The following is a 13,881-nucleotide window of genomic DNA, read 5'->3' on the forward strand; positions in this document are numbered from 1 at the left end:
CACTTGACAGTGCCTGCCAAGGCAGCCAGGACTTGAAGGATCAAGACCTAAGAGAGAAGGGGAACTCAGGGATGTGAGGCTGATGGTATGAACTGCTCTTTTTTCTCAAAGTATTTGCCTATTGGTCAAATGTGCAGGCAGAGAAGTGGGGAATCCAAGCAGAAAGAGCTGAGAGACTGAGAAGCTGCACAAAGCTATCCAGAGCCTTCAAGGTTGGGGATATAAAGATTTTTTTAATAATTTTATTTATTTTTTTTTCCACTATACAGCATGGGGACCAAGTTACACGTACATGTATACATATTTTTTCCTCCCACTGTCGTGTTGCGATGTAAGTATCTAGACATAGTTCTCAGTGCTACACAGCAGGATTTCATTGTAAATCCTTTCCAAGAGCAATAGTTTGCGTCCATTAACCCCAAGCTCCTGATGACTCCCACTCCCTCCCCCTCCTCCTGGGCAGCCACAAGTCTATTCTCCAAGTCCATGATTTTCTTTTCTGTGGAAAGGTTCATTTGTGCTGTATATTAGATTACAGCTATAAGTGATATAATATGGTATTTGTGTTCCTCTTTCTGACTTATTTCACTCAGTATGAGAGTCTCTAGTTCCATCCATGTTGCTGCAAGTGGCATTATGTCATTCTTTTTTATGGCTGAGTACTATTCCATTGTGTATATACACCACATCTTCCTAATCCAATCATCTGTCAGTGGACATTTAGGTTGCTTCCATGTCTTGGCTATTGTGAATGAATATGCGGGTGCACGTGTCTTTTTTAAGGAAAGTTTTGTCTGGATATATGCCCAAGAGTGAGACTGCTAGGTCATAGGGTAGTTCTATATATAGATTTCTAAGGTACCTCCATACTGTTCTCCATGGTGGCTATACCAGCTTACATTCCTATCAACAGTGCAGGAGGGTTCCCTTTTCTCCACAACCCCTTCAGCACTTCTTATTTGTGGACTTATTAATGATGGCCATTCTGACTGGTGTGAGGTGGTATCTCATGGTAGTTTTGATTTGCATTTCTCTAATAATCAGGGATGTTGAGCATTTGTTCATGTGCTTGTTGGCCATATGTATATATTCCTTGGAGAAATGTCTATTCAGGTCTTTTGCCCATTTTTCCATTAGGTGGTTGGCTTTTTTGCTGTTGAGTTGTATAAGTTGATGGTATATTCTAGAGATTAAGCCCTTGTCAGTTGCACCATTTGAAACTATTTTATCCCATTTTTTAAGTTGTCTTTTTGTTTTACTTTTGGTTTCCTTTGCTTTGTGGATAAAGATTGAATTTAAAGCCTAAGGAAGGGATGAAAGACACAAGCTTTCAGTGTGGATCCCTGAGGGACTATCTGTGGGAGTATGAGTACATTGGAAAAACACATGGCCTTACAAAGTGCAAAGTCAAGCCCTGAGACATCTCAATCTGAGACTTTAGGGCAATGTGATTTGACTCCACTTAAGCTGCCAAGAAGGCAACAAAGGAGTTCCCTCATGGCACAGTGGGTTAAGGATCTGGTGTTGTCACTGCAATGGCTTGGGTCGCTGCTGTGGTGTGAGTTAAATCCTTGGCCCCAGAACTTCCACATGCCACAGGGATGGCCAAAATTAAAAAGAAAAAAAAAGCCAAACAAAAAAGGCTTGATATGTGTATATGTATAACTAAATCATTCTGTTGTACAGCTGAAATTATCACAACATTGTAAATTGACTATACTTCAATAAAACTTTTTTTTAAAAAAAGGACTTTTAGCATTTCCATGAGGCCAGAAAGACAAAAATCGAAGGTCAGGGTTACTAATCCTGAAGACAGGATTTAAGGGACTAGAATCCAGGAACAAAGTGACCTTTAGATAAGTGAGTTCTTCTTGAAGCATTTTCTAGTGTCTAAGCCCTACAGGGCAAGAAGCCAAGATGCCAAGAAGAAAACAGCAGCGAAGTGGCTAAAAAGCCAAGTCAGATCTAACAAGGGGGAGAGGACTTAGAAGACATTCCAGGATTCCCCTTGAGACCCCTAAAGCCCAACCCTTAGTAGTGATGACAAATTCAAAATCAGAGAGTTCTTTACAAACACTGAAACCCACCTTCAAATCATCTCAATTCCTGACTAGATCAAACTGCCCACCAGAAGAAAATTAAATTTTCCCGGGAAAATACTGTCACTCAAAGTCTCTACAAATTTTCATTTACAAAATCTAACATCCAATCAAAAGTTACTAAATATACCACTATATGAAACAACAACCACAATCCAAGATATTTTTTAAAGACAAACAAGCCCACAGGTGATTCAGATATTAGGATTATTATAGATTTTAAATATCTGTAGATTAATATGTTCAAAAAAATAGACTACCAAGTAAATAGTATTACCAGAGAGCCAGAATCATTAAAAGAGAATTAAATGGAAATTCTAAAACTGAAAAATACATTGATACTAAGAATGCAATAGATGGGCTTGATAAGTAATAAAAGATCAGACATAGATTCGATGCAGAAGATAAGAATAGGAAGAGAGGTCATTACAAAATGTCCAGACTATGGTGGACTATAGTGAGAAAAACAGAAGGAAAATAAAACTTATAAGAGGCACATGAGACATGATGCAAAATATGTGTATATTTGGAGCTCCAGAGGGATAAGGAGAGAGAATGTGACAGAAGCAGTATTTGAAAAGATAATAGTTGAAAATTTCCCAAAATAGAAGAGAAACATCAAGCCACAGATTCAAATGTGTATATGAATGATCCTAGATAAAATTACAGAGGGTAAGAAGGAATGAAGAACACAAAAAAAGTAAAATTTATGGGGAAATAAGGATTACAGAGCATAAAAATAATAACGTTTGATGATTTTAAATATATGTAGAATTCAAATATATGATAAATAGCAATTACACAGAAAAGCTAAGATGAATATATGGAATTAAAATTTTCTAAGATCCTTGCATTTTCCAGGAAATTATTTTAAAATTCTAATTTAATGTAGGATGATGAAAGGTAATTCAATAAATTCAGAGTATTCAATAGTTGTTAAACATGTGGCTCAATATTGGAAACATAAAATTATATCTTACCATACATCTTCACAGAAATCTAAGTTCTGCAAGGCTTAAATGTGATAGCTAAATAATAAAATTTCAATAAAATAAGTAAGAGTTAATTTTTTTATTTGAAAACTGTTCTAAAAGATTTAATATTTAAAATTCTCATTCATAATAGACACTAATGAGTCAAGGACACATAGTGTATTCTCTAATAAAGGACTAAAAATGACTAATAAAAGAATAGAAAGGAAAGACAAAAATAATGAATCCAAAAGACAATGAGGGAGGAAAAAAAAAGCAAAGGACAAACAGAAAACAGAGTAAGACAGCAGATTCAAACAAACATAGAAGTAATTATATAACTCATAGGCTAAATAATCAATTAAAAAAAAAACAAGCTTATCAGACTGAAAGTGGGGGAAAAAAAGACACCTGTAAGGCAGAAAGTAAAAGAATGCAAACACACACCACACAAACATTAGCAAAAAGAAAACTGAAAGTTTTACTGATAAACAAATTATATTATACTTAGGGCAAGAAGTCTACTTTAATCAAATAAAAAGGCAATACACATAAATTAGCAGTTTTAGCGGTTAAGAAGAGGCATTTCTTAATAATAAAGGGTCATTCATCAGAAAAACATAGCATTTCTAAAACTGTTATGTGCCTAAACACATAGCCTCTAACCATATAAAGCAAAAACAGACAAAACTAAAAGGATAAACAGACAAATCACAACATAGTAGATTTTAACTAATATAACAAATTGGTAGAACAAACGAACCAAAAAAAAATTTGAAAATATAGAAAATTTGAACTAAATGACCAACTCATTTGACCTAATTGATTAGATGTAATCACATATATGTGTATATGTGTATGTATTCAAATACATATGTAAGTATGTACATATGTACATGTATCACTGTGTCCAATGCATATTCTTTTCAAATGACCATATACATTTATCAAAATCATCTAATCATTGAGGCAAATGAAGTTTCAACAAACAAAAAAGTATTGACATCATTTGAAGTAGTTTCTTCAATCAGTAGAATTAAAATAAAAATCAGTAACAAAATGATAACTAGAAAATCCCAAACTCTTTGGAAATTAAGCAGTATGCTCTTAAACAGCCCATCAATTAAAGAGAAAATCACCATGGAAATTAAAAAGTATTCTGAACTGAGTTACAAAAAAAAGTAACTTTAAAATACAACATAACTTGCATGATACAGCTAAGTGAAACTGAGGGATATGCATAGTATAAAATGCATATACAGGAAAGGATGAAAATTGATGGTTTTAGGATTTATCTCAAGACCCTTTAATTAGGAAAACTACATAAAAAGAAAGTAAACAAATGAAATAAATATGAGAAGAAATTAAATGAAATAAATATAACAGAGAAAATCAAGATAAAATTTGCTTCTTTGAAAAAATTAATATAATTGATAAACTACTAAAGATATCTTCAGAGGGAAAACGAATAAATTAGCAATATTAGAAACAAAAAGGAACGTTGCTACAGAATCTATTAATATTAAAAAGGTAGTAATAAGATTACGAACAACTTGGTGCAAATAAATTTTAAAATTTAGATCAACTAGATAATTTCCTTGAAAACACAACTTACCAGATATACACACAAGAAGAAAAATGGTAATGTGTCTATCAAACAATTTTATGTTAATCTTCCCCAAAATAAAACCCCTGGCCCAAATGTCTCTATCAGTGAATTATTTCAAATATTTAAGAAGAAAATAGTGTAATCTTACACAAATTTTTCCACAAAACAGAAAAGAGAAAACATTCCCCATTTCATTTTATGAGGTCTATACAACTTCGTAAATGAACATAATAAGCCAAACTATCTCATGAACACAGATGCAAAAAAAAAATCTAAACATAACTTAATAAACTAAATCCAACAGTTTTTTTAAAAAGGATAATACATTAGAACAAAATTCAGTTGTAATACAAGGTCCATTTTATTTAGAAATCAATCAGTTTATCTTAATTAATCTATAAAAATATAATTCACTGTAGTACTAAAAAATTGTTACATGATAATCTTAGTAGTTTCAGGAAAAACATCTGATGAAAATCAACACTTATTGCTAATTTAAAAATAAAAACTCTGAGCAATCCAGAAATAGATTTTTATTAATCTGACAAAGAATACCTTTAAGTGATAAAATATTGGAAATTTTCCCCAAAAGATCAAAAATGAAAAAGAATCTCACTATTATCACTTGTAGTCAACATTTTACTGGAGATTCTATTTAATGTAATTAGAAAGGAAAATATTTAAATTCATATAAATCAGAAAGAAGAAAAATAAAACTCTCATCATTTGTAAATGATTGTGAAGGTAGAAAATCTAAATAAATCTAAAGATAAACTTTAGAATTAACATGTGAACTTAGGAAAGTTCTGGATACAAGGTCATTATACAAACATCAAATTTTTTTATTTTGTAGCTGTATACATTTGAAGATGAAACTTCAAAATTTGTATTATTTAATTATAGCACCCCCAAAATTTCTAATGGCAAATATTTAAGAATAAGTCTAATGGAAAATGTGAATTACTCCTCCACAGAAAACTATTAATATTTCTCAGGGAAATTAACATAAACCCTAAATGTAAAGATAACCACACTTAGGACTTGAAACAGTCAATGAAGATGTCAATTCTCCCCCAAGCTGATCTGACTCAATATATTCATCATCAAAATCATAATGGATTTTTGTGTGTGAAAATTAACAAGCTGGTTCTCAAATTCATATCAAACTGCAAAAAGCCAAGAAAAGCCAAAACAATCTTCAAGAATAGCAAAGCTGAAAAATTTGCATTATCCTATGTCAGGACTTAGTGTGAAGCTACATTAAGAGGACAGGGTGGTATTGGTCCAGTACAGACAAATAGAACAGAAAGAAACCAAAGAAACAGACCTCACACATGCAGTCACTTAATTTATAACAAAGATGGCACTGCAGTGCAGTGGGGGGAGAAAAATGATCTTTTCAATAGTGATGGATCAATTAAGTATCTATATGGGGGAAAAGTAACCCTGACCTTCTAACTTGCACCATTGGGAAAAATAAGACAATAAAGTTTCTAGGAAATAACAGAAGAATGTCTTCATGACGTTGTGGTGGGCAAGAAGTTCTTAGACAAAATATATCCTAAAAGAAAAGACTGATAAATAGGACCATTTTAAAATTAAGATTTTTTTTCATGAAAAGATACAAATGAGAAAGTAAAGCTATACACTAAAACACAATATTGTAAACCAATTATAGTCAAATAAGAAAGAAAGAAAATGAGAGAGAGAAAGAAAGGAAGAAAGAGAAAGACAAAGTGGAAGAAGATGATTATAGCATCTAACAAAGGACTTATATCTAAAATATATATCTAAAATATACAAAAGAACTGAAAATCAACAAGAAAAATACTGACAACAATTTTCAGGGACAAAACAACAAACCAAAAAAAACCCCACCTGAATAAGCATTTTATAAAGGAAGATATATAAATGACAATAAATATGTGAAAAGTGGTCAACATCATTTGTCACTAGGGAACTGCAAATGAAAACCACAGTAAGATACCATTCACTATGCACCCAACAAAATAGCTAAAATGGAAAAAAGTCACAATTTTAAGTATTGCCGTCTGGAATTTTCATTCACTGTTTGAGAAATAAACTGTGGTATATTTATAAAATGAAACATTATATATTAATTAAATTGTACAAATTGAACACTAATAATATGGATAAATCTCAAACCTAATTTTGAGAGGAAGAAGCCAGACATTAAAATCACATACTGAGTGAGTCATTTTATGTAAAGTTCAAACATAGGCAAAACGAATCTATGGTGATATAAGTTAAGACTAGAGGTTAAGTTCTATGGAGAGTAATGACTGGAAGGGCCAGGGAAACTCTGGGGTGCTGGTAATGCTCTTTATCTTGATCTAGATAATGTTTGCACAAGTGTGTTCACTTTGTAAAAATGTATCAAGCTGGACACATGATTTGCGCATTTTTTTGTCAGTAAGTTATACTCAATTCAAAAGTTTATCCAAAAAAACCCCATCTTTTGAGACAATTATCTTACTGCAGATCAGAAGTCCTATTTTGGAATTCAAAAGCTGAACATTGGATCTTTCTCTTTTCATTCTGTTTTAACAGTCCTAAGCTTCCCCAAAGCACTGGATGCCTCTGGCTGGATAGCAGAAGATCATGTAAAAGGAAATAGAAAAAAGAAAGAACATTAACATATTTCAAAAAAATATTATCCCCGCTACACTTTTCATAAAGCCTAGAATCAAAAGAACAAACAGATGTAAATTAAAACTGTGATATAATTTTTCAAGATAATGGCAAAAATATCTTTGAGAGGATATCCTTCATGGTAGAGAGGATGTTTAGAAATACCCATTCCTTTGGGGTTAGTAGATGCAAACTGCTAAATTTAGAATGGATAAGTAAAGAGGTCCTGCTGTATAATAGCACAGGGAACTATATCCAATCACTTGGGATAGAACATGATGGAAGATAAATATGAGAAAAAGAATGTATATATATTGTACTTTGCTGTACAATAGAAACTGACAAAACATTGTAAATAAACTATACTTTAATATAAAATTTTAAAAAAACCCTATTCCTTATAGTAGTGGCACATGCATTCTGAAGGAAAATTTACAGAAAATCTGTAAACAGTGCATACTATTTGACCTAGCAATGCCCCTCCCAAAATATGGCTTAAATTTAAAAGGATAAGGGTTGGTCTACAGGGCTCTTCTTTGCAACTTTAAGATATAGAGAAATGTGGAAAAATCCAAATGTCAAAAGGTAGAGAAATTATGATACATTCCTATATAAAACTGTAGAAATAACTGATTTAAAAAAGAAGGATATTCCTATTTTAAGTGGAAAAAAAAAGTCGTAAAACATAGGTAAACACCATAGAATTCCATTTAAAAAATATATATTGAATTCCAATGGCCAGGAGGAATTTGCTCTGGATGATGGAGCCACTCATTAATTGACTAATTAAATGTTTATACACCAGGCCCAATGTTAGAGAACAGGTGTACAAAGACAAACATTCTTTGCCATTGTGAAGATTAAAGCCACAAGCACTCACGTGTCTCACCTCACTAGAGGCCTCCTGAGCAGAGACCCCTAAACCATCAGACACAAGGGTCGTTTTTGTTTGAGAATTAATTTGTTTTACATGTCAAGGCAAGCATCAAAATACATAAAGAGAAAGCCAAGGCATAATGAAAATGAGAATTTCACACTAAGATTCTTCATGATCTGGGTAACCATGGACTAATATTTCTATACCTTTAAACACACTAGAATGATAACTTAGTGACTGAAAGCAGAGATACTGGAATTAGGCTTCCTGGATTCAAATCCTAGTTCACTTTTTAAGCTTTGTGATTGAGGGCAAGTTGCTTAATATTTTGAGCTTAAGTTTCCTCATCCATAAAATGGAGATAATAATAGTAAACATGCTGTTGTGTGGATGAAATGTAATGATTTAAATAGTTCATGATAGGACCTCATTTAAAAAGTAAGTTCTCAGAAACTACTGCTTATTATTGCATCTGAAATATAAAGTGACTCACTTCTTTTAACAGAAATAAAGGATTTCTGCAAACACTTTAAGTTCCAACAGATTCAAATTAAGGATTCATATGAAGGAAAAAGTGTCACTTTGCAGCACTATCTACTAGGTTACATCTGCAATTACTTGATTAACCTGTTCAACTTAGATAGCCAATACAGATTATTAAAATACTTTTCCTCAGAAAAAATATCTTTAGTTTCCTTAAAAAAATACAAATTCCGTCCTCCAGTTCATATTTACCACTGGAATGGCGATTTCCAGTATCCTGTGATGCTCAGTATCCACCGAAGCCCATACTTTCCTGGAAACTTCTATCCAACTGTGGCTTCAGAAGAGCAGGATAGTGCAAAAGACTGCTTGGAAGTGATGCAGACACTGAAGAGGTCATGTTTGACAATTATTTTTGCCCTGCCAGTCTCTGAGCTCATGGATTATTTACATAGTGCTTTACAATTGCTATATCAGATCATATAATTCTCTCTCCAGGTTTCATGGTTGGTTAGATAACTGTCATAGCTTCATTCATTGAAGTCACAATAATTTCATACGCATAACTTACACATGGCAAAGCAATCCCTAAATCCCCTCAGCCCCACATTGCCCCCATGTAAATTCTTAGAGCATCAGATTTATTCCTTCCTTTGGATCATTACCTATTGGCACACATATGTGCTTTTATAGCTATTGACACACATATGTGCTTTTATAGCTATTGACACACATACATGCTGTTGTATCTTACATCTGGAAGGAATCTCCTGACTCCATATACCCCTCTAGATCCTCTCCATTATGTTTTCCTTTACAGTAAAACTCCTCCATGTAAGTTACTCAACAGCCTTTCTTCCCATTCCTTCTTGAACTGCTTCCAATCAGAGCTTCATTCCTACCATGCTATCAAAACGGCTCCCTCCATATTGCTAAAAGCAATGATCAATTCTCAGCTACTCTAACCTCTCTCTCAGCCACAGTTGATATAGTTGATCACTTCCTCCTTCTTGAAATGCTTTCTTTACAAGCACATTCACTTGGTTTCCCTCCAACCTCACTGCCCACTCTTCCTCAGGCTTCTTTTTTGTCTCTTCCTCCTCTTTCCAACATCCAAGTATCAGAATGCCCCAAGGCTCCTGGGTGACCTTCTCTAGTTCCATGGCTTTAAATACTATCCATACACTGATGACTTCCAGACGTGTTTCCAGCCCTAACCTCTCTCCTGAGTTGCACCTGCCTACTCAACATCTCCCCTTTCTTTCCATCACCGCTCAGACTGGTTCTTTTGTCAGCCTTCCTCATTTCAGTAAATAGCACATGCCATTTCACCCAGGTGCTCTGGCTTAAAACTTTGCTGCCATCTTGACTTTTCTCTTTCTCTGAAACATCACATCCAATTTATCCTCCAATACTCACCATTATTCTTGAAAAATACGGCCCATAAATAATCACTTCTAGGCCTCCACTGCTAGCATCCTAAGCCAAGCCTCGTTCAAACCACCATCATTTCTCCCATGAATCTCAAGAGCCTCATCCAGCATCCTTGCCTACATTCCTGTCCCTCTACAGTCCCTTCTCCACACATTGTAATCAATTTAAAATGTCAATCGTATTTTGCAACTCCTCTGCTTAAAAGACTCCAAAAGCTTTTAATTACACTTAAGATAAAATCGGAACTCCTCACCATAGTCTCTAGAGGCCCTGCAATATCTGGTCCTCGCCTCTTCCTTCCATATGCCAAAGCCATGTTTGCCTTAGGACCTTTGTATTCACTGCTCACTCTTAGATGCTCTTTTCTGATATCTACATAACTGACTTCTCTTTGACATTCAGGTCTAAAATCAGATGTCATCCCCTGGCCTTCAGAAAGGCCTTCCCAATCAGCCCCTCCCTGCCCACCCCTACCCCCATCATTTTCTGTGACATCACCCTGTTTTCTTATTCTCACCACTATCTAGTGCATATATTTATTTACTTGTTTCTTGACTAGTTCCCCACTAAAATATTAAATTCTTTGTGAAGAGGAACTTTACCTGTTTTGTTTGCTGCTATATCCTTGAGTCTAGAGCAATGGCTTAAATATAAATTTATTGAGTGGATAAATGATCAATATTTAGCTTGATTGACTATGGAATGTATAGGAGAGTGGTTGGAAATTCATTCAAGAGGTGTTTCTTTGCCCTATGAGAAAGCTGAGATGTGAAAAATGTGTGGAGTATGTGTTCACTTCCTACTTCCACAAGCTCTGACTCCATCAAGAGGGAGAGCCTCTCCCGGGGGCTGCTGCTAGGGAATGTGGGAGTTTGCCTGGGGGACACAGCTCATGACCTGTGGACCCATGCTAGCTTCAGAGGTTTCACAGTCAGCCCAAACCAGTATTCAAGGGTTCTTACACAGGTTTCTAACCTCAGTGCAACTTTTGAAAACACCTTCATCTCTTTCTCTCATCCTTCCTCACAATTTCTGCCCCCTCCTCCCTTTATTCTGCAGCTTTACTGCCTCAATATGAGCAGGCTTTTTGTTCACCTGGAACACTGAGGCTGTTTGCCACTGACTGGACCTTCTGCTCCTGAACCAAAGGGAACCGTGTGATTCTGAAACCTTGTAAAAAATATACATAAACCCAACTTTCAGTCAGTGGCAAATCACCAACACATTGGTTCCCTCTCTCCCACAAACATAAAAAGCCTGGTTTGAAAGCAATCAGGCAATAAGAAACTCCTGAATAGATCAGTGCTGGGAGATTTCACCTTCTATTGGCTCAACCACTGGTTATAGGTAACTCAATGATCTTAGTAAACAAAGATAAGAATATAAATGATTAGCGCCCATTGAGAAGTAATGAGACAGAACTTGTTTGTTCACAATAGTTCTCTTCTCTCTCACCCATTAATGAAGATAGAACAAGTGTATCAGGAACGAAAACTAAATTAAAAAGGGAGGAAAATTACTTACTGGAGGTCTGCTGAGTGTGTTCTAGCTTCTCTTTCTTTCTCATTCCTATATGCTCAAGTAAAACTTAAATTTCCAGATGGGAAAAAAGCATATAACATCTTATAAAAGTATCTAAATTTCCCAATAAACTCCCCATTTGTGGTCATGGACATTGTAAATTTCTATATGTTAATTTGCCTCACTAGCTGTTTAGGAAATGCATAATGAATGAATTTCAAAAACAAGCTATTAATGAAACTTGAGAGGTTTTTTTCGTCAAAGTAGAATGACAAAATTTGATCTTAGAGAATCACTACAGTAAGGTGAAGCATTTTTTAAAAAGTCAGTGAACCAATTAAAAGTCAGCACTGATTGATCAGTGTCTCGTTTTGATAGTTAATTCATCCCAACAATATTTATTGCATCCTAAAGTCCAATAACCTAATCACTCACATCATAAGCACTTAGAATCAGATACTTTTAAAGATAGAAAATGAGGAGTTCCTGTTGTGGCACAGCCAGAAACAAATCCGACTAGGAACCATGAGGTTACAGGTTCAATCCCTGGCCTCGCTCAGTGGGTTAAGGAACTGGCATTGCCATGAGCTGTGATGTAGGTCGTAGACGTGGCTTGAATCCTGCAATGCTGTGACTGTGGTGTAGGCCAGCAGCTGTAACTCTGATTCCACTCCTAGCCTGGGAACCTCCATATGCCACAGGTGAGGCCCTAAAAAGCAAAAAAAAAAGAAAAAAAAGAAAAGGAGAAATAAAAAGATGCAGCTCCCACCAAGGCCCAGCAGTTGTAGAACCCCAGGCCCTCACCTGAAGCAATGAGATGAATGGAAGCCATTATGTATGAACTTAAACTCCAAACTTGAACCTTTGCTAACATATATCAATTCATCCTACTACAGAACAACAAGAGCAACCCAACTCCTTCTTCTGGTGGTTATTCACTTATAAATTTGAGCTAGTCAAGGTCAAAAGTTTCAGGGCTAGTAAAAGGGCTGCTTTATACTCCTGTAGAAAAACTCATAGATGTTGTCATACCTGCAGAAAGTATCATGTGAAAATATTGAATAGGAGCTTTCATTTAATCATAGATTGAGGGTAAATCCCTAAACCTTTTTAGCTCATGTCATGGAGAGCAATTGGGTTCCTACTAAACAACTCTAGGTATCATTAAAAGCCTAAACAAAGTTTGGATCCAGGAAAATAATTTTTATAAATTATATTTTATGAAAAAAAAATCACTTCATCTTTAATCAATATCCAAAATCATCTACTTTAGCAGATCAAAGTAAATTTGATGTTGCTAAATAACATTTTCTTCCCTCATTCTACAAACATTTATAAATTTCTCTTCTGTGTCAGGCTACATGCTCAGCTTTGCATAATGCTGTATAGTACATATAAATGCATCATCTCACTTGATTCTCCTACCAGCCCTTTGGGGCTACTGTTATTATTATTTCTACTTTATAGTCAAGTAAACAGAAGCCTTGAGAATTTAAGTCCCCAAGATCAGTAAATAAGAATGGAACTCATTCTTAACCCATATATTTCCCATGGAATTGGATATCTTGCTTAAAAATGTATAAGTACTAAATTCTAAAATAAAACAGTCACCAGATTTTAAGTTTCAATAATATAGATTTTCCAAGTTCCTTTCAACCAATCAAAGCCTGAAAGATTCCATAATAAAACCACAACTCTTCAGAGCATTTTTTTTTTTTCAGTTGTCCCTCTCTAAGTGAGACATGTTATTTTGGGCAGTCTCGTGTGATGAAAGAGATAATGGCCTCTTTGGGTGGTAATAAAAACAAAATCACTACTCTGACAGTAAGTAACACAGAAATTGAAACTTTAAAAAAATAGGATTTTCTGATTTCACAAATGAGCCATCAAGAACTTTGGGTTTAATTTCTTGGTGTTATTTTCTGTCACTTAAAACAATAACATGTCAATTTATGAAGTCCTTTGGGCTCACTTTAACATGTAAATGAACAACTCAAATTCTATTTGAAAACCTAAGCTTTCATATATAGGATCAAAAATAGAAAATCATGGGAAGAAAGTGTTCTGATCTGGGTAGGTCCCCAAGCCCAAAGCAGCAGGCTAGGATGGGCTGAAGGAAGGCCCAGGCCGCAGGGGAGCTGGGGCTTCAGGGTCACAGTCAATCAGGAAAGCCTGATTATTTGAGGCAGAGTATCCTGGGGCCGTGCTTTTTAGCTGTGTGGTTTAAAACTGCAT

The 13,881-nt window shown here is 34.8% G+C and overlaps 1 long non-coding RNA gene across 1 annotated transcript in view; it reads right to left on the reverse strand.

Moving 5' to 3' along the window:
• Nucleotides 1-5,016: 5,016 nt before the first annotated feature.
• Nucleotides 5,017-13,881, reverse strand: part of LOC110256535 (uncharacterized) — a 52,144-nt gene continuing 43,279 nt past the window's right edge. The window contains exon 3 of the long non-coding RNA XR_002338149.2: nucleotides 5,017-7,284. This is a non-coding gene — a long non-coding RNA (uncharacterized LOC110256535). The remainder of the gene's footprint in view (nucleotides 7,285-13,881) is intronic.

The sequence above is a fragment of the Sus scrofa genome, chromosome 13, assembly GCF_054392235.1.
Source record: "Sus scrofa isolate SSC_HxYL_T2T_F1_AM1 chromosome 13, Sscrofa_HxYL_maternal_Yorkshire_Landrace_v2.0, whole genome shotgun sequence".
Taxonomy (NCBI): Eukaryota; Metazoa; Chordata; class Mammalia; order Artiodactyla; family Suidae; genus Sus; species Sus scrofa.